At 46.1% G+C, this 23,078-nt stretch overlaps 2 pseudogenes; both read right to left on the bottom strand.

Annotated features, from left to right (window-relative positions):
* Window positions 1–912: 912 nt before the first annotated feature.
* Window positions 913–5,985, bottom strand: LOC137094760 (zinc finger protein 271-like; annotated as a pseudogene).
* A 3,331-nt stretch (window positions 5,986–9,316) lies between these two features.
* The window catches only part of LOC132766168 (zinc finger protein 208-like), a 146,698-nt pseudogene continuing 132,936 nt past the window's right edge, over window positions 9,317–23,078 (bottom strand).

Raw genomic sequence — 23,078 nt, forward strand, 5'->3', positions numbered from 1 at the left:
TGAGGGTCCCACCAGGATTAAAGAAGGGCTTTTTTCAGCCCCACGCCTTCCCACCAGGACCCTCACTTGAGTATAAGCTGAGGGGAACTTTTTCACCCTAAAAAAGGGCTGAAACACTTGGCTTATACATGAGTATATATAGTATTTAACCCTCTGAAGGACTGGCTTTCTGCTGCTCCAAGAACAGAACCTCACCTTATTACCTGGAGAGATCAGGAAAGCCCCTACCTTAGAAACCTTTAGAACCTCAAAACCTGGCTCTTCTGCAGTGCCTTTGGTGAGCAGGTCTACAACATGACACGACTGCTCCCCTCAACGCTTCTGTCACTGGAGTACACAACCCCCTCCTCCCAATGGGAAAGTCTGGTTTCATAACCCTGTGTTTTTTATGAGTTGTAAATAACTTGCTCCTCTTCTTATCTCATTCGAGTTTTAAAACATTTTATCCTGCATATGTGGCCCACCCACTGTCATTGTGATTGTGTTTATTGTAATGTTATATTGTTTTTGTATTCATGTTATGTAATTATGATGCTGTTGCTTGTTGCTTATGGTTTTGGTTTTGTCTGGGCTTGGTTTCATGTAAGCCACCCCGAGTCCCCGTTGGGGAGATAGTGGCATGGTATAAATAAAGATTATTATTATTATTATTATTATTATTATTATTATTATTATTATTATTGATTTAAATGACAAGAAAGGGGACTCTACCAAATCTTAGGCAGAACTTCTCAAAGGGTTGTGTTTGAAATCAGATGTTTACCCACAAAGCCTGACCAGGGGAAAGACAGTCCAGTCCCACAGTGATGCCAGTGTCCAGAGAAGCAAAAGCATTCTCCGAAATAGTCCCAAGACAAACAAAGCCAAACAAGTCAAGCCAAACCCTACTTGAAGCCAAGAGAATCACACGTCTTAATTGGGAAATGTTTAATGTATAGCTGACAGTACCAGAATGTCCAGATCCCACCATTTCGCTTTTGCAACCAACACATTTTATTAGTTTTGTCCCGGCTCTTTGAATGATTTCTCTCCTGTATGTAGTATCCAATGGGTCAAAAAGTATGAACCCAGCCTGGCATTTGTTTGTTTTTTATCTTGTGTGAATTAGGTGGTGCTTTGTAGGGTCAGTAAAAGTGTCAGGAAAACATTTCCCACAACCCATACATCTGTGTGGCTTTTCTCCTGTGTGAACTCTCTTGAGGCTCATAAGGGCTGAACTTCAAACAAAACATTTCCCAGACTCCTGGCATTTGTACGGCTTCTCTCCCATGTGAAGTCTTTTTTGCTTCACAAAGGCTGAGCTGTAACCAAAATATTTCCCACAATCTGGGCATCTCTGTGTTTTTTCTCCTGTATGAATTCTCTGGTGGCTCACAAGGGATGAATTCTGAGTAAACACTGTCCACAATCCTGGCATTTGTACAGTTTCTTTCCTGTATGGATGCTCTGGTGTTTCAGAAGTGATGACTTCCAAGGAAAACACTCCAGCACTCCTACATGATTCTCTTCTGTGTAAAACCCTTTCTGCTTCATCAAATAGGAAATGCAAGCAAAATATTTCCCACACTCCTATCACTGGTATGGTTTCTCTCCAGTGTGATGACTTTGTGCCTCACAAAATTTGAAAGATAACAAAAACATTTCCCACACACCTGGCATTGGTATGGCTACTCTCCTGTGTGGACTCTTTTGTGCTTCATCAAGTATGAACTCTGAGCAAAACATTTCCCACACGCCTGGCATAGGTATGGCTTCTCTCCGGTGTGGAGTCTTTTGTGGCTCACTAAGTCTGAACTGTGAGCAAAACATTTCTCACACTCCTGGCATTGGTATGGCTTCTCTCCTGTGTGGACTCTTTTGTGCCTCACCAAGACCGAGCTGTGAGCAAAATGTTTCCCACACTCCTGACATTGGTATGGCTTCTCTCCTGTGTGGACTCTTTTGTGCGTCACCAAGATATAACGGTAAGCAAAACATTTCCCACACTCCTGGCATTGGTATGGCTTCTCTCCTGTGTGGAGTCTTTTGTGCATTACCAAGTTTGAACTCTGAGCAAAACATTTCCCACACTCCTGGCATTGGTATGGCTTCTCTCCTGTGTGGAGTCTTTTGTGGCTCTCCAACCGTGAGCTGCGAGTGAAACATTTTCCACATTCCTTGCATTGGTATAGCTTCTCACCTGTGTGGACTTTTTTGTGGCTCACCAAGTCTGAACTGCAAGCAAAACCTTTCCCACATTTCTTGCATTGGTATGACTTTTCTCCTGTGTGGCGTTTTTTGTGCCTCACCAAGCCCGAGCTGTGAGCAAAATGTTCCCCACACTCCTGACATTGGTATGGCTTTTCCCCTGTGTGGAATCTTTTGTGACTCACCAAGCCTGAACTCTGAGCAAAACATTTCCCACACTCCTGGCATTGGTATGGCTTCTCTCCTGTGTGAAGTCTTTTGTGACTCACCAAGGCTGAACTGCGAGCAAAACCTTTCCCACACTCCTGGCATTGGTATGGCTTCTCTCCTGTATGGAGTCTTTTGTGGCTCACCAAGCCTGAACTGTCAGCAAAACATTTCCCACACTCCTGGCAACGGAATGGCTCCTCTCCTGTGTGGAGTCTTTTGTGCTTCACCAAGGCTGAACTGTGAGCAAAACATTTCCCACACTCCTGGCATTGGAATGGCTTCTCTCCTGTGTGAAGTCTTTTGTGCGTCACCAAGTGTGATCTCTGAGCAAAACATTTCCCACACTCCTGGCATTGGTATGGCTTCTCTCCTGTGTGAAGTCTTTTGTGCTTCACCAAGTTTGAACTGTCAGCAAAACATTTCCCACACTCCTGGCATTGGTATGGCTTCTCTGCTGTATGGAGTTTTTTGTGGCTCACCAAGTGTGAACTCTGGATAAAAGATTTCCTACACTCCTGGCTTATGAAATCCTCAATTCCTTCAAAGATTACTTCTTGGCTAGGATCTGGCAGTTTGTAATCAGCAACACATTTTGTTGATACTTTCTCTTTAAGATGGCTTTCCCCAACACTGAGTGTCTTGTGAAGTATAAGTCCCATATTTTGGGTGAAACATTGCCCACATACATTGCATTTGTAGGGCCTTTCTCTGGCAGAACCTCCATCTTCTCTGTGGTTTGGGTGGCATCTAGGAAGGCCTGCATTGTGTCCCAAATGCTTCCTGTGTTTGGTGTTCCAGTTATCTGCTGTGAAGGAGGAGGACAGAAACAATAATTCTTCAGTGTGAGTCATAAGGATTCTAGGGTAATGGTCTAAGAGATTGTACTGATCCTTAAAACAACTTAGATATGGATAAGAAAAAGATGATATAAATGCTCTCCTCTCCCCACCCCTGTTTTAATAAGGATGGACCCTGCAGAACTTGGCCAGATATAGTGACACCCACATAACACCACACTTGAGAGAGTGGATACTGCCTCCTAACCATCCCGGTTTGTGAGGAATGACAGGACTCTGCACCAGAGGTAAGAACCGCTGATAAATCCAGAGAGCTGCTGATTGGGATGCTGCATTTTGAAACAGAAATCCCCATCAGTGAGGGAGCCTTACCAAGAGAGTCCACCATCTCATGAATCTCCTCCATGATCTGCAAGTGCAAGGCTTTCTGATCAGGACTCAGGAGAGCCCACTCCCCCAAAGAGAAATGGACAGCCACGTCCTCAAAGACAATTGGGCCCTGGTGGAAAAAGAACACATTTCTGGAAGAAAGCCTGGAAGAAAGGACCCCCAGGCAGCTCCCTTCCTCCTCTCCCAGGAATCCTTCTGCTCACCTGATTCACTTCCACTCCATCACAAAGGGGAAGAACCGACTGAGGATCTGGCAACGACATCATTCCAGCCCCTGGGGGAGAGAGAGAGAGAGAGCAAGGGGTGGAAAGCTGCTCACATAGAGATGTCTCAGAGGTTACATAGAATCATAGAATCGGAAGAGACCTCATGGGCCATCCAGTCCAACTCCATTCTGCCAAGAAGCAGGAATATTGCGTTCAAACATCCCTGACCGATGGCCATCCAGCCTCTGTTTAAAAGCCTCCAAAGAAGGAGCCTGCACCACACTCCGGGGCAGAGAGTTCCACTTTATTTCGTGTACTTCTACCCCACCCTTCTCAACCCCCGAGAGGGGACTCAGGGTGGCTTCCAAAAGGCACAACTCGATGCCTGCACAATAATACAAGTAAACCTATATAGACAGCAATTAAAACAGTTATAACAGTTAAAAACAATCAATATAAATCACAGTCAATAAAACCAATCTCATGCTCAACGTTCGCCAACTCAGAGTCCGTAACTTCATTCCACATTGTCCATTCCTATCAGTCGTCGTCGTCCTTTATTTATCTGCCAGATTGCCCAAATGCCTGGTCCCAAATTCATGCTTTTAATTTCCTTCTAAAGGAAAGGAGGGATGTCGATGACCTAATTTCCCCGGGGAGTGAATTCCATAGGTGAGGGGCCACCACCGAGAAGGCCCTGCTCCTCGTCCCCGCCAATCTCACTTGTCATAGAGGCGGAGTGCAGAGCAGGGCCTCCCCAGAAGATCTTAAACTCCCAGGTGGGACGTAGAGGGAGATGCGTTCGGACAGATACACTGGGCCGGAACCGAATAGGGTTTTGTAGGTCAAAACCAGCACTTTGAATTGTGCTCGGAACTGGATCGGCAGCCATTGGAGCTGACATAGCTGATCATACCTATATACTCGTTTCAAGCTGAAATGATCCTACAGCTATGCCTTCTCTGGCTCAAACTTTTTGTGGTTGTGCTACAATCCCCTGAAGGCCAATTTGCATAGCCATAAAACACCAAAACTCCCGGAAGGGTTCCTTCTTACCCTCCAAGGCTGCAGCCCCATCTCCTTCCTGCTTGAGATCCTTCTGCTGGAGGTGCTGAGTGGTGCTTGAGTGAGATCTTTCGGATTCATGGACATCAGGCTGGACTTCAATGCAGATATTTTGGGTCTGGAAGAGCAGAATCATAGAATCATACAATCAAAGAGTTGGAAGAGACCTCATGGGCCATCCAGTCCAACCCCATTCTGCCAAGAAGCAGGAATATTGCATTCAAAGCACCCCCGACAGATGGCCACCCAGCCTCTGTTTAAAAGCCTCCAAAGAAGGAGCCTCCACCACATTCCGGGACAGAGAGTTCCACTGCTGAACAGCTCTCACAGTCAGGAAGTTCTTCCTTATGTTCAGATGGAATCTCCTTTTTGTAGTTTGACTATTATGGAGTATGGAGAAAGATCAGGGTCATCAAATTTGAGCAGAGCAGCAATTGAGCTCACAGTGGATCTGGAGGTGAGAGCAGGAGGGGCAGAGCAGGGGGAAAGAGACCGAGGGAGTCCGGCTTCTCCCTCACATCGGTCCCATCTTGGAAGGAAGGCAGGATGTATGTTTATCCATCGGTCCCAAGGTGAGTGAAGCCAAGAGGGAATGCTCTCACCTGTCCTTCCTGCTTCTCGTCCTCTGCCCGACTCAGGAGGAAGCCTTCCGCCAGGGCCACCGCCTGGGAAGAGGTCTCTGCCCCACACTCTCGGACCCAGCTCCCCATCTCTGGGGGCAGGATGCTCAGGCACTTTGGAAATCCAGATGACAAACAGAAACTCTGCATTATTTAAACACTTATAGGGGGGGAAAGAGGAGCCAGAGAGGCAGGTGAGTGGGTGGGCAGGGGAAGGGGAAAGCCCTGCCCCCCCCCTCTCTCTCTCTGCCTGCCTCTCCCTTCTCCCAAGGATCCCCTGGTTGGAGAATCTGGTGACCCCCACTCCCACCTGAGTCCAGGCCTGGTCCAAGTCCTGGCCCTCCCTCCAGGCTTCAGCCCCTCTTTGGCCCTTTGGAGAAGAAGGTCTGGGAAGAAGCCTAACCGGAAGGAGAGGAAGGAGGAAGAGAAGGAGAGGCCAAAGGGGGAAACTCTTCTCTTCTCTCCCAGCCAGGCAAGGAAGAGTGGAAGGGAGGGAGTTTGGTTCCTAGAGGGGCAGGAAAGGAAGGTCTGAGGAGGCCCACTTCCTTCCTGCCTCTCTGGGAACCACACTCGCTCCCCTTAACCCTTCCTTGCCCAGGTTCCACTGGAAGGAGGGGGAAGAGCATCTCTCCAAAGCCCTGCAACCAAAGGATGAAAGATGAAGGCAGAGACAGAGTCAGGGAGGAAAACAATCCCTATTCATAGGAGAGTTAGTTAGGTGTATTCTCTCCCTGCCAAACCCTTGCTGCCCAACCCCACTGAGCATTAAGGGGAATCCATCAGTCCAGGGAGCAGAGCAGAGCCTCCATCTACACAACAGAGGAAGAAGGTCTCAGCCTGGGGTCAAGGGCCAGGGCTCCCTTTTCCCAAGGAGGAGGAGGACAGGCTTGGGTGGAAGAGACAACCAAAGCACCCACCACAAGCAGGCTCTTCCTTGCCCACGGCCTTTGAGGAATCCCCTGCTCTCCAAAGCCACACTCTGCCAAGGGAGGGAAGCTTCATTCACAACATACGGTATATACTCGAGTATAAGCCGACCCAAATAGAAGACGAGACGCCTAATTTTACCACAAAAAAATCGGGAAAACGTATTAAGCCAAGTAGAAGCCAAAAGTGGGAAATACAGAAGCTACTGGTCAACTTCAAAAATAAAAATAGACACCAATAAAATTATATTGAGGCATCAGTAGAGTAAATGGTATTGAATATTTACATAAAGCTGTAATTAATGGTAAGACTGTCCAACTCCGATTAAATCATTATTGTGGAGGTGGAAAGAGTGCGGCTTCTCTGAAGCTTGCGATTTTGCAGCAGAGGCCACTTCAAACCATTGGACACTTCATGAGGAAGAACTTCCTGACTGTGAGAGCCGTTCAGCAGTGGAACTCTCTGCCCCAGAGTGTGGTGGAGCCTCCTTCTTTTGAAGCTTTTAAACAGAGGCTGGATGGCCATCTGTCAGGGATGATTTGAATGCAATATTCCTGCTTCTTGGCAGAATGGGGTTGGATTGGATGGCCCATGAGGTCTCTTCCAACTCTTTGATTCTATGATTCTATGAACGCCAATGAGAATGATTAATTATTAATTATTGTTTATCATTGCCCAGTGGTACATTGAGTTAAACCACTGAGCTGCTGAACTTGCTGATCAAAAGGTCACAGGTTCGAATATGGGGAGAGGCATGAGCTCCCAGTGTTAGCCCCAACTTCTGCCAGCCTACCAGTTTGACAACATGCAAATGTGACTAGAACAATATGTTTCACTCCGGCAGGAAGGTAATGGTGCTCCATGCAGTCATGCCGGCCAGATGGCTTAGAGGTGTCTATGGACAATACCGGCTCTTTGGCTTATAAATGGAGATGAGCACCAACCCGCAGAGTCAGACACAACTGGACTTAATCTCAGGGGAAAACCTTTACCTTAATCATTGTTCATCCCTTCTCCCAGTCAGAACTCCAGGTTTACAGGAGATAAAATTGATACAGCTTTTTTTTCATTATGCAAAAGTTTAAAATATAACTAAAATAAAATAAAGCACAGACCATTGGAAGGAAGAACAGCAAATATAGAAAACACAGAACATGGAAGGTCTTTGTTCCTGTCCAATCACCCCCAAAGGCCTGAGGAAACAAAAGGATCTTCATTTGCCAACAAAAAAATAGCAAATTGTAGTTCCCCATTTTCAGCCCATAAGAGGGATATTGTCTGTCCATCCATCCATTCCTTTCTCATTTAAATGCAATCTATTATATATTGTGGTTTCACGTATTGTCAGGAGATAGATTCCCACCTTTTATGAGCAAAGCTTGAGGTTGCATTGTCTAAGTCAAAAATGTAGTTGATAAACAAGCACTTCCATTATTTTTTTCTGACTTGAATTAGAATACAATGAAGTTTTCAATTTGAAGTTATGTCTGCTGCCATTATTTATTTAATAGGACACAGTTTGCTCACAAAGTCGTATCCTTGATCACACAGCAACTGCTATAAAACAAAAAGCCTTTGTTTAACCTTCATAAAAGAGGTGCATTGCCTCATTGCCCTCAAAGTCATGTTCGATTTGCCTGAACACATAACATGGAATAACTATTCTGCCGTGGTCCGACCACACCTGGAATACCGAGTCAAGTTCTGGGCACCGCAACTGAAGGGAGATGTCGAGAAACTGGAATGTGTCCAGAGGAGGGGGACGGAAATGATCGAAGGTCTGGAGAAGAAGTCTCCCTTTCTCTTTTTTCCTGTTCGCAACCCTTTCTCTTCCTCTTGACGTGCACACGAACCTCTCTGCTCTCTGCTGGGTTGCTGTGTGGAGAGCAGAGAGGGTGCATGCATGGCAAGGGAAGGGGGGTGCGTGTGCTGCCGAAAGGGGTGATGCACGTGCCCCCTCCTTTACTTCCTCTTGCCGGGCATGCACCCTCTCTGTTCTTTGCACAGCAACCCTGCTGGAGGGCGCATGAATTTTGATAGGTGGAAGGAGGTGTGCTCTTCCCTCTATGTTATTGCCGTGTGCGTGCACACCTCCCTTTCTCCTTCTGTTGCACGCACGTTAACCTTTCCAAGGCGGCTTTTATACTACGTGGGGGTGAAATGGGAAATACATATCAAAGGAGCGGCAGAGTTGGTAATTGCCTGGAAAGGCACCCTGTGTGCGGCAAGAAGTGAAGGTCCTGGCGGAAAGACATGGGGATTAAAGAAGGGCTTTTTTCAGCCCCACGCCTTCCCGCCAGGACTCTCACCCGAGTATAAGACGAGGGGACCTTTTTGACCCTTAAAAAAGGGCTGAAACACTTGGCTTATACTTGAGGATATACAGTGTGGTTTTTTTAAAAATAAGTAATATGACAATCGTATTTAACCCTCTGAAGGATTGTTACAAGGAGCTGGCTTTCTGCTGCTCCAAGAACAGGACCCCAATTTAGGGATTTAAAGGCAAGAAAGGGGACTCTACCAAATCTTAGGCAGAACTTCTCAAAGGGTTGTGTTTGAAATCCGATGTTTACCCACAAAGGCTGACCAGAGGAAAGACAGTCCAGTCCCACGGTGATACCGGTGTCCAGAGAAGCAAAAGTATTCTCCGAAACAGTTCCAAGTCAAACAAAGCTAAATAAGTCAAGCCAAACCTTACTTAAAGCCAAGGGAATCACGTGTCTTAATTGGGAAATGTTGAATGTATAGCTGACAGCACCAGAATGTGTAGAACCCACTATTTCCCTGTTGCAACACATTTTATTACTTCTGTCCCAGCTGTTATGACGATTTCTCTCCTGTATAGTCTCTTATGGTTCAAAAAGTATGAAGCCCAATAAAAACATTTCCCACGTACTGACATTTTTTTGTTTTTTTAACCTGTGTGAATTAGGTGGTGCTTTATAAGGGATGAAATTTGAGTAAAATATTACCCACAATCCATGCATCTGTGTGACTTTTCTCCTGTGTGAACTTTCTTGTGGCCCAAAAGGGCTGAACTTTGAGCAAAACATTTCCCACACTCCTGGCATTGGTATGGCTTCTCTCCTGTGTGGAGTCTTTTGTGCCTCACCAAGTGTGAACTCTGAGCAAAACATTTCACACACTCCAGGCATTTGTATGGCTTCTCTCCAGTGTGGAGTCTTTTGTGCTCCACCAGATGTGAACTCAGAGCAAAACATTTCCCACACTCCTGGCATTTGTAAGGCTTCTCCCCAGTGTGGAGTCTTTTGTGATTCACCAAGGTGGAACTCACAGCAAAACATGTCCCACACTCCTGGCATTGGTATGGCTTCTCTCCTGTGTGGACTCTTTTGTGCTTCAGCAAGTTCGAACTCACAGCAAAACATTTCCCACACTCCTGGCATTGGTATGGCTTCTCTCCTGTGTGGACTCTTTTGTGCTTCACTAAGGCCGAACTCACAGCAAAACATTTTCCACACTCCTGACATTGGTATGGCTTCTCTCCTGTGTGGACTCTTTTGTGATTCTTCAAATCAGAAGTGCAACCAAAACATTTCCCACACTCCTGGCATTGGTATGACTTCTCTGCTGTGTGGAGTCTTTTGTGCCTCACCAACACTGAACTGTAAGCAAAACATTTCCCACACACCTGGCATTGGTATGGCTTCTCTGCTGTGTGGAGTCTTTTGTGCCTCACCAACACTGAACTTTCAGCAAAACATTTCCCACACTCCTGGCATTGGTATGGCTTCTCTCCTGTGTGGACTCTTTTGTGCCTCACCAAGACTGAACTGTCAGCAAAACATTTCCCACACTCCTGGCATTGGTATGGCTTCTCTCCTGAGTGGATTCTTTTGTGCTTCACCAAGACTGAACTCTTAGCAAAACATTTCCCACACTCCTGGCATTGGTATGGCTTCTCTCCTGTGTGGAGTCTTTTGTGGCTCACCAAGGCTGAACTGTCAGCAAAACATTTCCCACACTCCTGGCATTGGTATGGTTTCTCCCCTGTGTGGAGTCTTTTGTTCTTCACCAAGCCTGAACTTTCAGCAAAACATTTTCCACACTCCTGAAATTGGTATGGCTTCTCTGATGTGTGGAGTCTTCTGTGGCTCACCAAGTGTGAACTCTGGATAAAAGATTTCCCACACTCCTGGCTTATGAAATCCTCAGTTCCTTCAAAGATTTCTTCTTGTCTTAGATCTGGCAGTTTGTAATTAGCAATACATTTTGCTGAAACTTTCCATTTGCAATGGATTTTCCCAACACTGAGGGTCTTGTGAAGCGTAAGTCCCATATTTTGGGTGAAACACTGCCCACATACATTGCATTTGTAGGGCCTTTCTCTGGCAGAATCTCCATCTCCTCTGTGGGTTTGCTGGTGTCTAGGAAGGCCTCCATTGTGTCCCAAATGCTTCCTGTGTTTGGTGTTCCAGTTATCTGCTGTGAAGAAGGGCAGAAACAGTGTGAGTGATAATTACTCTAGGGAATTTGTATAAGATTGAAATGATCCTTAAAACAACATAGAAATGGAAGAAAATAGGATATAAATGCTGTTTCTCCCCACCCCTAGATCAGTAAAGATGGACACTGTTTGACTGCCAGGGGCCTCTAAAGGAAGGTGAATAACATATGCTCCAGAGGCTACCTGTTCCTCAGCACAGCCTGGCTTTTTATTCTGTCTCCTTCTTTTGAGGGAATGGATGACTTTTCTGTTCACATTCCAATGTTTGCCTTCTACTTTGCTACCACCCATTTCACAATCGCCCCCTCCTTTTTATTTCTCTCCCCCAGCCTCCAGTCCTCTCTTCCAATGTTCACTTAAGGTTGGATTTTTCTGCTCCAAAGTAGAAAGTCCTATAACTAATTTCAAAGTGCTACAGAGATTGTTACAGTTTTGCATGACAAGGTTGGAAAGATAATGACTGTAAATAAAAACAATAATGAAGGCAGAGAAGGAAACAAAGAAAGGAACGTCTGCAGACATCCATGTAACACCACTCTTGAGGGAGTGGATATTGCCTCCTAACCATCCCGGTTTGTGAGGAGTGAGAAGACAGTGCGCCAGAGGGAAGAGCTGTTGGTCAAATGCCGCAATCACAGAGACTTCTTGGAAATACCATTCTGTGGACTGTCCCTTTGTTCAGCCAATTGCTCTGGTTCCAATACCTGTGTAATTCTGCCTGGCTTTTACAAGGGAGCTGCAGCTTCTTCACCAATGAGAATTTAGAGAAGTGGCAGGGGATATATGAACTATTTCCTAACCTTTAGGTTGGAATAAATATACAGAGTGTTTCAAAAATATGGACTCAATTTGAAATAGCTAAATTCCTGCAATTGTGAATCCACCATGAATGACACTCTCACCACTTGAAAGAGAGGGGCAAAGAAGTTTCCAAAAAACCTTAAAAAAGTAATAGATAAAACGTTAAGGGAAATTTTTTTAGACAAGATAGGGGATTGGATAAAGGTGGGAATGAAGAAGGAAATGATTAGGAAAGAGTTTAAAGTAATAAAATTGACATGGTTCCATTGTATACAATTAGAACAATGGTTTAAAAATTGGGAAAAAAATAATAAAAATGGAAGCAAAAATAATACAGAATGGAAGGGCATGAAAATTTGAGAGGAACAATTAGTAAAATATATAAGATAATAATTGAAATGAAGGAAGGCAACACAAAAAATAATACCGTTAAAGAGGTTTGGGAAGAAGATTTAGGGATAAAAATAAACAAAACAGAGTGGCAACAATTATGGAGACAAAGACATTTTAAAAATCTATCAATACGAGTTAAAGAAAATTATTATAAGCTAATATGGAAGTGGTACCTGACACCAGAAAGAATAGCATATATAAATAAAAATAATTCAAAAAATTGCTGGAGAGGGTGTCAGGAACCAGGAACATATGTACACATGTGGTGGCAATGTAAATATGTAAATAATTTTTGGGAGAAAGTATTTAGAGAATATGAAAATTGAGAAAGTCCTAGTATAGCTTTATTATCATTATATAATAATAAACAAGGAGGATAAAGAAGCAATAACAAACCTATTAATAGCAAGATTGCTCATAGCAAGGAACTGGAAAAAAGAAATAAATATACAAATAGAGGAGTGGTACAAGGAAGTATGGAAATTGGCAATAAACGATAAGCTTACATGTATATTAAAGGTTAAAAAAGGTATATGGAAACAAAGTGATTTTTCTGTTGTATGGGGTAAATTTGTTGTACATGGTTTAAAAAACAAAGAAGGAAAGTTACCGTCACAAGAAGAAATGAGATTTTGGACAGATGATATGTAAAAGCTGTGGCTTGAGACGGGGGGAGGGGAGCACAGTGGTGGGAAGAAAAAAAAGGGGGGGGAATGTTCAAGTAGAATAATAAGTCTATATGTTAAAGAGCGTGTTGAATAATATGTAATTGGTATAAACAAATGTATTTTTTTTAAAAAGTTGGATTTCTGCTTTATGGCTCTCCCAGTGCACAAAAAGCCCCGAGACCCAATCATTCACAAGCACAGAACATAGAACGCATTATGTTACAGGTCACCATCTTGTGAATGACTGAGGCAGGGGCTGTTTGTGTGCTGGGAGAGGCAGCATAGAAAAAAGGCTAGCCAATCCAGCCAATCTGTTTCCTCCCTCTCATTGCCTCTTTCTCTCTCACACTCACTCACTGGGGGTTGGGGGGGAGACCCCCACCCCCACCCCACACACACACACACACACACACAGAATGATCTGGGGTGATCGCTCTTGATAGATTTTCCAGGGAGCCCAGCTGCGATGATTGCATGTGGTATGCTTGGACTTGACTCCACTTGAGTCAGAATTGGTGCTAACCTTGCAGTTGCTGAGGCACCAAGTCAATACGTTATTCTTCGTGAAGGTTATACAACACAAAAGCCACATTCTCACCTGAGGCCCTAAGAAAGTTCAAAAAGGAGGTTTAGGTCAAGAGGAGACGCTGTAATCGTTTCTAAAACATGCCACCTTGAAATAGCAAATCAGCTGAGAGAGAAAAAAGGGAGATTTCTTCCCTGTATCAGAAAGAGTAAGGGACTCCGATATTACTAATACGTCATATTAGTCCTTGGAGTCTTTGTGGACAACAAGTTAAACATTAGCCAACCATGTGATGCTGCAGCTAAAAAAAGCCAATGGGATTTTGGCCTGCATACATAGGAGTCTAGTGTCTAGATCCAGGGAAGTCATGCTACCCATGCTCTATTCTGCCTTGGTTAGACCACACCTGGAATATTGTGTCCAATTCTGGGCACCACAGTTGTAGAGAGATATTGACAAGCTGGAATGTGTCCAGAGGAGGGCGACTAAAATGATCAAGGGTCTGGAGAACAAGCCCTATGAGGAGCTGGGCATGTTTAGCCTGAAGAAGAGAAGGCTGAGAGGAGACAGGATAGCCATGTATAAATATGTGAGGGGAAGTCATAGGGAGGAGGGGGTGTAAGCTTGTCTTCTGCTTCCCTAGAGACTAGGATGCAGAACTATGGCTTCAAACTACAAGAAAGGAGATTCCATCTGTACATTGGGAAGAATTTCCTGACTGTGAGAGCCGTTCAGCAGTGGAACTCTCTGCCCCCGAGTGTGGTGGAGGCTCCTTCTTTGGAAGCTTTTAAACAGAGACTGGATGGCCATCTGTCGGGTGTGCTTTGAATGAAATTTTCCTGCTTCTTGGCAGAGGGTTGGAATGGATGGCCCATGAGGTCTCTTCCAACTCTTATGATTCTCTGATTCTATAAGCCAGGGGTCCTCAAACATTTTAAACTGTTGGAGGGCCGGATTATAATTTGAAAAAACATGAATGAATTCCTATGCACAGTGCACATATCTTGTTTGTAGTGCAAAAAACGCTTCAAACAATACAATAATGAAGAACAATTTTAACAAATATAAACTTATTAGTATTTCAATGGGAAATGTGGACCTGCTTTTGACTGATGAGAGAGGATTGTTGTTGTTGTTGTGTGCTTTCGAGTCGTTTCAGACTTAGGTTGACCCTGAGCGAGGGCCGGGTAAAGGACCTTGGAGGGCCGTATCTGGTCCCCGGGCCGTAGTTTGAGGACCCCTACTATAAGCCCTGCCTTGAGGACCCTCAGTGATTCAGATGATTTCAGAAATTACTTCCACCAGAGAGCTGCTGATTGGGATCCTGCATTTTGAAATAGAAATCCCCACCAATGAGTGAGCCTTACCAAGAGAGTCCACCATCCCACGAATCTCCTCCATGATCTGGACATGAAAGGCTTTCTGACCAGGATTCAGGAGAGCCCACTCTTCCAGGGAGAAATACACAGCCACGTACTCAAAAGCAATTGGGCCCTGGTGGAAAAAGGAAAATAAGGGAAATCTATAAAAATAATTACAAGATTTTTTTTTTACATTTATGTTGGTTCAATCTTTCCTTTTTCAATAGATGTTTGATAATTAAGCCTGGAATAAATGACCCCCAGGCAGCTCCCTTCCTCCTCTCCCAGGAATCCTTCTGCTTACCTGATTCAGTTCCACTCCATCACAAAGCGGAAGAAATGACTGAGGATTCGGCAACAACATCATGCCACCCTCTGGGAGAGAGAGAAAGGAGTGGAACACTGATCACATAAACATGTCTCAGAGCTCACAATTAGGGTCCTGAAAAGAAACCTATAAAGAGCATTCGCCAGCCCAGGAATATGTAAAGTTTTAGAGTTTAGGCCATTTTATCTCAAATAGTGCTTTAAGTAGCTTAGATTGAAATTACTACTGGGCTTGGTATTTCAATTGAGTAACGTTATTCTTTGTTGTCTCTTTGTCTTCCAGCTCAGTTTCAGGGCTCATCTTAGCTTCGGGTTTCACCTGGGAACATACCGTACGGCTGATATTTCTGATATTTGCAGTATGCAAATGTGGAAGTAGAACAATAAAGAAAACTCCAAATAACATTGAAATTACATCTTTTGTAACCAAGCTTACCTATATAATAATAATAATAATAATAATAATAATAATAATAATAATAATCCTTTATTTATACCCCGCTACCATCTCCCGGAGGACTCAGTGCGGCTTAGAAGAGGCCGAGCCCAAATACATCAATAAAAACAACACAGCAATACAGACAATAAATAAACTCATAAACATAGCAATAAACAGTAATAATAACACCATGACGCATTAAAAACCTATGGCAGGGCCAAATGTAATAATTAAAATTTTAAAATACTGGGCATGACAAGGTGGCGTATAACTAGGATAGGTATTTGGAGAGAGATGGAGTGAGCAGACAATCCTAGATCATTAGTAAAGTGCGATTAGAGACATGTTGCTTAGGGTTCCTTATTCTGGGAAGGCACACTGGAACACCCAAGTTTTCAGGCTCCTCTTAAAGACTGCCAGAGTTGGGGCATGTCTAATGTCCTTGGGGAGCGAGTTCCAGAGTCGGGGGGCCACCACCGAGAAGGCCCTATCCCTTGTCCCCACCAATCGCGCTTGCAATGGAGGTGGGATCGTGAGTAGGGCCTCTCCAGATGAACTAAGAGATCGTGTGGGTTCATACACTGAGATGCAGTCATGCAGGTAGGCGAGTCCCAAACCGTTTAGGGCTTTGTAGGTAAGCACCTGCACCTTGAATTGGGACCGGAAAATGAATGGCAGCCAATGGAGCTGGTTGACCGCTCCCTGTAAGGAGCATCAGTTAACAACCTGGCTGCCGCCCGTTGGACCAGCTGAAACTTCCAGGACGTTTTCAAGGGTAGCCCCACGTAGAGTGCATTACAGTAATCCAATCTGGAGGTGACTAAGGCATGGACCACCCTGGCCAGATCTGCCTTCACAAGGTACGGTCGCAGTTGGCACACGAGTCTTAATTGTGCAAAGGCCCTCCCGGCCACCGCCGACGCCTGAGCTTCAAGCTCATCTCAAGGCCAAATGATCCTACATGTTTACCTTCTCTAGCTCAAACGGATTGTGCATTTGTTACAATCCCCTGAAAAGGAAGTTACATTGGCATAAAATCCCAAAAAACCCCAAAGGGTTCCTTCTTACCCTCCAAGGCTACAGCCCCATCTCCTTCCTGGTTGAGCTCCTTCTGCTGGAGGCTCTGGGTGGTGTCTGGTGGAGGTTTCCCAGATTCAGAGACATCAGGGAGGACTTCAACGCAGTTAATATGGGCCTGGAAGAGCAGAGTATTCCAGAAATAGTATGGAGAAAATTTAAAAGACTCACAAAGCTATATGCAGAAACTGCATGAAAAGAATAACTCTGAGTTTGAAACAAATGCCACGCTCCCCTTCCATCATTTTCAATGTGATATCTGAGGTCAACAAATTAGAGGAGCAACTGAGCTTACAGTGGATATGGAGGTGAGAGCAGGAGGGGCAGAGCAGGTGGAAAAAGAGGCCGAGGGAGCAGGGTTTGATTTATCTCTGTCACATGTCCCATCTTGAAGGAAGGCAGGATGTATGTTTAATCTATCCATCAGTCCCAAGGTGAGTGAAGCCAAGAGGCAATGCTCTCACCTGTCCTTCCTGCTTCTCGTCCTCTGCCCGACTCAGGAGGAAGCCTTCCGCCAGGGCCACCGCCTGGGAAGAGGTCTCTGCCCCACACTCTCGGACCCAGCTCCCCATCTCTGGGGGCAGGATGCTCAGGAACTGCTCCAGGATCACCAGGTCCAGCATCTCCGCCTTGGTGTGTTGCTCTGGCTTCAGCCACTGGCGGCAGAGAGAGTGGAGGCGGCTGCAAACCTCTCTGGGTCCCTCGCCCTCTTGGAAGGAGGAATGCCTGAAACGCTGGCCCTGTGTGTCTGAGCTATAAAGGTCCACACTCGGGAAGTTATATGTATTTTTTCCCCAGGGTGCCCCACTCCTCCCAAGTCCTGGTTCAATTCCAATTGAGTTGGGTCTCTCCATGTCGGAACCACTGTTTGTTGAAGAAGCAAACTGGATCCAAGATGCTCTTCCTGGCTCTTCTGTCAAGGGAAAGAAATCCCTCAGCAGGCTCTAAACCGAAATTCTCAGCCACCAATCACATTTCTTCTGTGAAAGAAAGGCAGAATGAGACAACAGGTTTCTGGAGGCTTTTTTTCTGGAGTAAAAACAAGCCCTTTATTTATTTCGGAGCCGGGTAATGCCGGGCCCTCCTTCCACTTGGGCCTCTGCTCCTCCTGCCGGGCCTCACTTAGCCTTCCACTGAGCTCCCATTCAGTCCCAACACCAATTTTGAAGTCACATGAATTGAATACACAAAACTATGGAAACCAACACCAGAAAATTGGATTACAAACGTTTTTGAAATGGCCAAAATGGACAACAAAGAAATACACAGAAACAGACCCAGGCAATGCTGGGCCCTCCTTCCACTTGGGCCTCTGCTCCTCCAGCCTCCAGGCCCACCTGGCCTCCCATTGAGCTCCCATTCAGCCCCAACCCACACTGTATCCTCCCGTGATTCCTTCAGCGGATGCCTCGTGATCCATAGCCTTTCTTGTGAAGAAGAACCAAGAGACGAAAGCAAAATATGTGGAAATCCAGATGACAAACAGAACTTTGAATTGTTTTTAAAACTCAAGGGGAAAAAAAGAGGAGCCAGGCAGACAGGTGAGTGGGTGGGGAGGGGAAAGCCCTAGGCCCCTCTCTGCCTCTCTCCCCCTCCTCCCAAGGATCCCCCGGTTGCTCTCTTGTGCTGACCCCCAATATCCCCTTTGCATCAGGCCCCCTTCTACCCATGCCGCCCCTGGCTCGAGGCCAGGCTGCATCTCCTTCCAAGGAGTTCATTTTGCTTCCAAGTTCATTTTGCTTTATTCTGTTTTTAATTGTTTGATTTGCTTAGGTTGTATTGTTATGTTGTGTGTTGAGGCCTCGGCCTGTGTAAGCCGCATCGAATCCTTCGAGAGATGCTAGCGGGGTACAAATAAAGTTTAATAATAATAATAATAATAATAATAATAAAAAGAGGAGAGCTTAGGAAGGGGTGGTTTCCCTTCTTCTCCTTCTGGGCCAGGGTGTGTGTCTCCCTTCTTCTGGGTCAGGAGGCCAGCCTGGGAGGGAGGGAAGGAGGCCTGGGCCCACTTTGGCCCTCCCTCCAGGTGTGGTGGGCTTTGGCCCCTCTTTGGCCCTTTGGAGAAGGAATGGGAAGAAGACTCACCAGAAAGTTAGGGAGGAAGAGGAAGGAGAGGCTATAGGAAGAGGAGGAAGGAGATGAGGAAGAGGAGGAGGAGGAAGGAGAAGGAAGGAGAGGCCAAAGGGGGAAACTCTTCTCTTCTCTCCCAGCCAGGCAAGGAAGAGTGAAGGGGAGGGAGTTTGGTTCCTAGAGGGACAGGAAAGGGTGGTCTGAGGAGGCCCACTTCCTTCCTGCCTCTTTGGGAACCTCACTCCCTCCCCTTAACCCTTCCTTGCCCAGAGTTACACTGGAAGGAGGGGGAAAGAGCATCTCTCCAAAGCCCTGCAACCAAAGGAGGAAAGGTGATGGCATAGATGTCATCATGGAAGAAAAATATCCTATTCATAGGATAGTTAGTTAGGCATATTTTCTCCCCCTGCCAAACCCTTGCTCCCCAGCCCCACTGAATATTAAAGGCAATCCATCAGTCCTGGGAGCAGAGCAGAGCAGAGCCTCCACCTACAAGAGAGGAAGAAGGTCTCAGCTTGGGGTCAAGGCCCAGAGCTCCCTTTTCCCAAGGAGGAGGAACACAGACTTGGGTGGGAGACACAACCAAAGAGATTTAAAGATAGGCTGAAAGCCAACCTCAAAAACTGTGGCATAGACACAGACAACTGGGAAGCCCTGGCCCTTGAGGGCTCTAACTGGAGGTCAGCTGTGACCATCAGTACTGCGGCATTTGAAGAGGCACAAATGGAGGACGAAAGAAAGGTGGCAAGAGGAAGGCCCTCCATGCCCACGCGTGGCCTTTGACAAATCTTGGCCACATTCAGCCAAGGCAGGGGAACCTTCATTCAGAGTTCGATTAGAAGGGTGTCTCTGACTTCCTCGTTTCAGTCTCAGCGGGGGGACTTCAACATCCATGCAAAGGACCGGCTCAGGACTTCATGGCTACCACGTCAACTCTGGAGCTGTCCCAAGCTGTTTCTGGCCCAACCTACAGGGCAGGACAGACATTTGATTGGGATTTCTGTCAGGGAAGGGAGGAAGGTGGTCGTGTGGAGGAACCGCCTTTATTCCTCTTGCCCTGGACCGACCCTCCTCTGGCCAGGCTTAGGCTTCCTGCGCCCCTCACCTGCCCAGGGCGGGAGGACCTATTGAAATGCTCCGCCCCAGGAGGCTTATGGGCCCAGAGTGTCAGGATTTGAAATGGTGGGCTGGCTGGAGAGAGGTGTGTCAGCAGCCGATTGGCTGAGTGTGCCAGGGGACAGGCTTCTGATTGGCTGCTGAGGCCAAGAGTTCTAACTGCCATTCTGCCATTTGTGAAGAAAAATGGCTGGCTGCCAACTCTCTTGAAGCCGAATCCTTTTGAGGCTTGAGGCATATTTAAGGACTGATTTGAAAGGGCTATTTCATTCCCCTGTTCCCTGCCTGAATTCAAAGAGATTGGTGCATACATTGTTACCCTGTATACATCTGTCTCTTTACTGTTATTTGTTTCACAAGGCTGAGTGACATTTTATTATTCAGCAGGATATATATTGGTTTAAATACTGAGGTAAACCTTCTACTTACTCTGCCTCCACACATTTACCAACCCTCAGACAGAGGGCTTCTGGCGGCTCTTGGGGAATTTCCCGCCACCCTGGTTGATGCTCCTGTCGATGCTCCGCTCACTCGCTGGAATGGTGAGACGGAGAGGGCAAGAGACACCATCGCTCCAGGACGTCCCGTCTCTCATCTCAGAGTTAACCGAGCTCTTTGGTTCACTGAGGAGCTGGCAGTGATGAAGCATGAGAAGAGGGGGCTAGAGGAGGCTAGAGGGCATGTGGGGCCCATCTCACAGCGAATCAGACCGAACATGGATGTGTACCTATTTAAGGTCGTATTCTGTGGCAGTGGAGGCCACAAACAAATCTTCCATTGTGACTGACATTGCGACTGCAAGGAACCGTCCAGCTGAGCTGTTTCGAGTGGTCAGAAGGTTATTAAATCCTCTTTCACAAGACCTTTCGGCAGCTCAATGTGAAACATTTGCTCGGTTCTTTGCGGATAAAGTCGCTCTGATCCGTTTTGACTTGGACCCTATGTTTACTAAAGATGTAAAGACCCTTGGAGAGGCGAGGGTGACCACACGCATCCTGGACCGTTTGCCATCCTGGCTGATAAAGCAGGCCAGAGGAGGTTTGGCAGAGTGGGTAGAAGTGGTGGTTAAGGCCTCCCTTCAAGAAGGCCAAATTCCAGCCAGCTTAAAAGAAGCTGTTTAAAACCGCTGTTGAAAAAACCATCATTGGATGCCACTCAATTGAACAACTTGCGGCCAGTTTCCAATCTCCCCTTTTTGGGCAAAGTCTTGGAACGTGTGGCCGCCTTGCAACTCCAGGTGTTCTTGGGTGACACTGATTATCTGGATCTGTTGCAGTCTGGTTTCAGAATGGGTCATGGAACTGAGGTGGGCTTGGGGCCACTGTCCTGCAGTGGCTGTGGTGCTTCTTGGAGAATTGCTCTTAGAAGGTGGTTGTTAGAATCATAGAATCAAAGAGTTGGAAGAGACCTCATGGGCCATCCAGTCCAACCCCCTGCCAAGAAGCAGGAATATTGCATTCAAATCACCCCTGACAAATGGCCATCCAGCCTCTGCTTAAAAGCTTCCAAAGAAGGAGCCTCCACCACACTCCGGGGCAGAGAGTTCCACTGCTGAACGGCTCTCACAGTCAGGAAGTTCTTCCTCATGTTCAGATGGAATCTCTGAACACTTGCTTGTTGTACACTTGCTTGGCCCCGCAGCCATTTTCCTGAGGGGTCCCATAGGGATCAGTTACTGTCTTCCATGTTGTTTATCATCCACATGAAGCCGTTCATACCTTCTCCCAGTCAGGGACACCAAGTTTACAGGAGGTAAAATAGATACAGCTTTTATTTTATTTTTTTACAAAAAAAAGCTGTATCTGTGTGGAGAGCAGAGAGGGTGCATGCATGACAAGAGAAAGGGGGAGGTGTGTGCCGCCTCGCTGTCTCTACCTCTTGCCGTGCATGCAAACTTCTCTGCTCTTCACACAGCAACTCAGCTGGGTTGCTGTGTGGAGAGCAGAGAGGGTGCATGCAAGATAAGGGGGGAGGTGTGTGCCGCTCAAAGAGGCTGCGCCTCCCTTTCTCTTCCTTTTGCTGTGAAAGCTAACCTCTTTGCTCTCCGCTGAGAGCAGAGAGAGCCCATGCATGGCAAGAGAAGGGCAAGAGAAGGGCGCATGTGCCTCTCTTTCTTTTCCTTGCACTTTGCACGCACCCTCTCTGTTCTCCACACAGCAAACCTGCTGAAGGTGCATGCACAGTGATAGGAGGGGGAAAGAGGTGTGCTCCTCCCTCCCTGTTATTGCCATGTGCATGCACACCTCAATTTCTCCTTCTTTTGCCACACCCATGGTAACTTTTCCAAGGCAGCTTTTATACTATGTGGGGGTGACATGAAAAATACACATTAAAGGAGCAGCAGTGTTAGTAATTGTCTGTAAAGGCACTGAGCGTGTGGCAAGAGGTGAGGGTCCCGGCGGAAAGGCAGGAAATTAATGAAGGGCTTTTTTTCAGCCCCACACCTTCCCACCAGGATCCTCACCTGAGTAGAAGCTGAGGGAAAATATTACACCCTAAAAAAGGGCTGAAACACTTGGCTTATACTCGAGTATGTACAGTATGATTTTTTTAAAAGGTGGCATGACAATCTTATTTAACCCTCTGAAGGATTGTCACAAGGAGCTTGCTTTCTGCTGCTCCAAGAACAGGACCCCAATTTAGGGATTTAAATGACAAGAAAGGGGATACTACCAAATGTAAGCGATGTAATAGCCATGGGCGATTTCAACTATCCTGATTTTTGCTGGAAAACAAACTCGGCCAAGAGTACAATGTCCAACAAATTCCTCGCTTGCCTTGCAGACAATTTCATGGTCCAGAAGGTAGAAGAGGCAACAAGGGGGTTGGCTACCCTTGATCTCATCCTAACAAATGCGGAGGACCTGATCGATGCGGTTGAAGTGGTCGGATCCTTAGGGGCAAGTGACCATGTGCTCCTGCAATTTGAGGTACAAAGGAAGGCCGAAACTAAGACAAGTCAAACCTGCATTTTGGACTTTAGAAGAACTGATTTCCGAAAAATGAAGGAAACACTGAGCAGCATTCTGTGGACACAGATACTAAAAGACAAGGGAGTTACGGATGGATGGGAATTTCTAAAGAGTGAAATACTCAAGACGCAATTGCGAACCGTGCCAACAAAGAGAAAAAAATAGGACAAGTGCAAAGAAGCCAGAATGGATGTCCAAAGAACTTCTAGCTGTGCTAAAACACAAAAGAGACATGCACAAGAAGTGGAAAAAGGGAGAAATCACCAAAGAAGAATTCAAACAAATAGCCAACACCTGTAGGAAAAAGGTACCGCAAGGCCAAAGCACAAAACGAGTTCAGGCTTGCCAGTGACATTAAAAGCAATAAAAAGGGCTTCTTTTCTTATGTCAGTAGAAAAAGGAAAAACAAGGAGGTGATAGGGCCTCTTCGAGGAGAAGATGGGGCAATGCTGACA

The sequence above is a fragment of the Anolis sagrei genome, chromosome 2, assembly GCF_037176765.1.
Source record: "Anolis sagrei isolate rAnoSag1 chromosome 2, rAnoSag1.mat, whole genome shotgun sequence".
NCBI lineage: Eukaryota > Metazoa > Chordata > Lepidosauria > Squamata > Dactyloidae > Anolis > Anolis sagrei.